This window comes from Nicrophorus vespilloides, unplaced genomic scaffold, assembly GCF_001412225.1.
Source record: "Nicrophorus vespilloides isolate i.1.1-1 unplaced genomic scaffold, Nicve_v1.0, whole genome shotgun sequence".
Lineage (NCBI taxonomy): Eukaryota > Metazoa > Arthropoda > Insecta > Coleoptera > Silphidae > Nicrophorus > Nicrophorus vespilloides.
In genome coordinates, this window is record NW_017096013.1 from 43,409 (window position 1) to 47,671 (window position 4,263).

The 4,263-nt window shown below is 30.8% G+C and overlaps 2 non-coding genes across 2 annotated transcripts; both read left to right on the plus strand.

Annotated features, from left to right (window-relative positions):
• Window positions 1–3,475: 3,475 nt before the first annotated feature.
• On the plus strand, window positions 3,476–3,547 carry Trnad-guc. The gene has a single exon. It is a non-coding gene; the product is annotated as a tRNA-Asp (tRNA).
• A 367-nt stretch (window positions 3,548–3,914) lies between these two features.
• Trnad-guc lies at window positions 3,915–3,986 on the plus strand. Its single transcript has one exon. It is a non-coding gene; the product is annotated as a tRNA-Asp (tRNA).
• The last annotated feature ends 277 nt before the right edge of the window (window positions 3,987–4,263 follow it).

Below are 4,263 nucleotides of genomic sequence, written 5' to 3' on the forward strand. Positions count from 1 at the left end.
AAAGCTGGAACGGTTCTGTTTGCACGACGTGTGTGCGTTCTGGGGGTGCAAATTGTGTTGCGCGCGAGCGAAGTGAGCAGCGACGGCGGCGCGCTGCACAGGTCGCGGGGGTGGGTGGCTTTCGGAATCTCCCGTTCACGTCGTGCACCTCTCTCTCTCCTCGTTTCTCACCCTTCTCCCCGGCATCCTCCTCTCTCTTTTCCGCTGACGACGGGGGTGGTAGCGGCGGTGGCGGGAGGAAGCGCGGGGCATCGCATGATATGATTATGATCCGTTGTTGCTTGGAAACGCGCAGCATCAATCCCCACCCCCGCGCATATATAAACCTGGGGGTGGCTGAACGGAGGCGCACTTCGCGATCCGCAGTCGTCGCGTGTCTTTGGGGTCTCCTCTTCAACTTCACCCGATCTTCAAGCCAACAAAGTAAAATTATACAAACAACATTTGTAAAAATAAGCAAAATTTGATGATCAATCACGTTGTGCGACCTTCCAAATTTTTCAACAAGCAAGCAGTGGCAGTGCTTCTTCAATCTATTGTCTTGCATACCAATAGATTGACCTTCGACCGACCAAGATTGATCGCGGATTTAAGGCACACGTGTGTACCTTTTGCACGAGCAGCTGAAACGGCTTTGGAAACATGGTTTCAGTTCTCTCCGGGTTTCTTTTCTTTTCTTTTTTTTTGGGTCGATACATCCGTCGTGGCACACGGAGAGGCTTTCACAATAATTGCTCGCTCGCTCTCCCTGCAAGTGATATCACCAACGGCTGAGGAAGGTAAGTCGAATTACACTTTCACGTTTCACTCCCCCAATTCATTCCCTCTCTTTTTTTTTTCATCTCTTGCGAACACCCTATTCATAACATTGAACGAACTCTCCCCAGTAAAACTGTTTATTTCTCACTCACTCAAAACTTGTTTTTTTTTATCAAATTCGCGTCTATCTTCCTTTAAAAAAAAATATTCAATCATCATTTCAAGACGATATTAAAAAGACACAATTTATCTCAGTTAACTATATTTCTGCAAACACAAATATTTATTTCTTGTAAAAAAATTAAAACGGGTGTTAAAAAATACAACAATTAGTAAACTATCTTCAAAAGTTACAAATTTATCAAATAAAATAATAACTTAACATGTTAAAGAAACAACAACGTATGTTTATTAATTTTACTAAACAATTTGAAACCTCTCAAAATTCCATTTCTTAAATTTAAAAAAAAATGATATGAAAAATTCGAATTATTTAATCATTTTGAAATAATTAATACTATATATAATAATAAATTTCATATTACAATGTAAAATTAGCTTTAATTATAATAACATTAAATAAATTAAATCTATGATCTGATTTGTATATTTCTCGTATAAAATATTATTCAATATAAATATTCAATACACATAGTTCTTCTAAATAACTACGAAATGGAGAAAATTTTAGATTGTTTTAGTTTTCAACAATTTCTTTGAAAAAAAAAAATGTGAAATAAATTCGATATAATATTGCAATTATAAAAAAAAACATTTTAGATTGATTTTCGTGTTTGATGTAACTTTATTTACTTTCAAATCATTCAAAATAGATATTTTATTAAGTTATTTGTGTTTGATCTAATTTAATCTATGTTTTTTTGATTAATTTATATGAATATTGTGTATCAATAATAAACAAAAATGTTACGAAATAGTTTTGCAAACACGTCAAGTTAACTGCTGTCATATAAATCGCACACAATAAATATCATCTTGCGATGTAATCCTAACGTTGAGGATCTTCGTCTAATATTATCCGAGCTACGATCGCAGAGGCATTGGAATCGCGGAATGAGAAATTGTAGTTACTTGAGGTAAACAGAAATTCTGTTTACTTTTCGATGGCAAATACGAAGGATATACTCGGGAATATCCGAGAGGGGGCTTAAATATATTATTAAATGTAACTCGAAGCGTTCCGGTCATTAAAAATACAGAATGCTCGCTATTTTTCGTTTGGAATAAAGTACGGATCTTCCTTCCTCGACCTCTGCCGCCTCTGCCCTATGATTTATTCGTGAGATGGGAGAGCCTCAGGGAATAATTGAATTTTATAACAAGTGCTCTCATCTAATTGTATTTCTAACCTTATGTCCACTTCAATTAATATCTAACCAATTGTAATTAACAGTGTTTATTTTAAAATTTATATATTATTTTATCTCAAAGTTCCTACTCAGTTTTCACATTCAATCAATAGAAAATTCTTTATCTGCACAGTTTTATAGTTATAAGAAAATAATTTAAAAATATGTTTTATACATTAAATAGAAATCATCATATAATGAATTCATAACAATTGAATTTATGAATCTTCCTAACTCGGGGTAAATTTTCCTATAATACTCTAAACAATATTCGTTAAATATTTGCAAAAAAAAATTTTTTTTGTTTGACATAAAAAATCCTACAATTTAATTAAATATATTCTCTCATTTTTCTCTTCATTGTTTTTATCCGTTGCACACAACAACAACAAACCCTAAAACAACAGGCAAAGAGTCATAGAGAGAGAGAGAGAAATAAAAAAACTACCGGTTTATTTAGTAATTAATTGTGAATTGTTTATTCGAATTTTCCATCCGCGAATATTCACGTTATTCAAATATATGCAATAAAAACATGCGGCCGAAATATTCCTCCATTTCGCTATGTAAATAATTTACATACAATATAATTGCGTTTCCGGGATTTATATAATGAAATATAAATTCCACTGGAAATATTTTGCAACAAAAAAAAATACATATAAAAATAAAAACGTGCAGCGAAATAGAGCGAATTTAATCAAAGCAATACAAAAAAAAACTGCGTTAATAATGTTGTATAACATTTAGTAAAGTAATTTTCAAAAAAATATTATTCGCATTACTATCATGTTTAACAATTGAAATTTTATAATTATTGTACGTCTGACTATTGTTAGCATTATAATAATTATATAATTATTAAATCAATTGTATAATACGTAATTTAATATCAATAATAATACGTAATTATTATTTGCATAATCTCGAAATGTTCTAGTTGTGAATTAATTAATTTTGAATTCATGAACACCATTATTATAAAGACTTTACATATTTGATCATATTTTAATTTGATAACAATTATTGAGAAATCACAGTAACTTTTGTACTACAAATAAAGATTACACGATGTTTAAATCATTAGCAAATAATTATAGTTACTAAAATGAACTTTATTCAATATGAACTTGGATGACTTTAGTATCATGTTAGTTAAACGATAATATAATATAAATTTTGTGCTTTAAACTACAAACAACGGAATTCATTCACAAATTGCTTCAAGTTAAAAAGTAATATTACTAGTTTGTTTTTTAATACTACTTTTTGGTGTCTAATACTGCAGTTTAACAGAAATATGGACAGTTAACGCATAAAGTGAAACATTATAGTTTCAAAATATGTCCTCGGTAGTATAGTGGTCAGTATCCCCGCCTGTCACGCGGGAGACCGGGGTTCGATTCCCCGCCGGGGAGGATTTTTTTTTTGCTAAATGATGGAACAAGTTGATCAATACAGTTTTAAGTTATGATATGAAACATTAACAATATTATTAATAGATATTTTGAGGATTTTAATATAAACTTTAAATACATAAACTTTCTTTGTGAATCTTGAAAATTTATGTTTTATTCAAAAATTTCACAAACAAATGATATTTTTACAGTAATGTCAACTAGTATTACACATATTTTTCGTTTTAAACTATAATATAAATATTTACATTTAGTCAATTTATATAAATTTGCAGCATAAGTTGTAATTTTGTATCTAAAACTTTCATAATAGATATACATTTACAGTTTTACTTTGTTAACGGTTAGATTACAGTTTCTAAATATGTCCTCGGTAGTATAGTGGTCAGTATCCCCGCCTGTCACGCGGGAGACCGGGGTTCGATTCCCCGCCGGGGAGGATAACCTTTTGATGAACTACTTTTTTAAACAACAATTGTAGTTTCAACACAACGCAAAATAATAATCTTAATTATATAACAAAACAATAAAGTATTGCTGGTCTTTATTTTCATGAGGATTTTTTAATAACGAAACTGAAATTATGTACACAACATTTATATATTTTTCTAATGGTATTACAATTTCAATGTAAGCCTTAAGATTAAATTACTTCAAAATCCGAGAATAGAATCAGAAAATTTTGATATGCATTTAATTAAATTTTGCAATCTTCA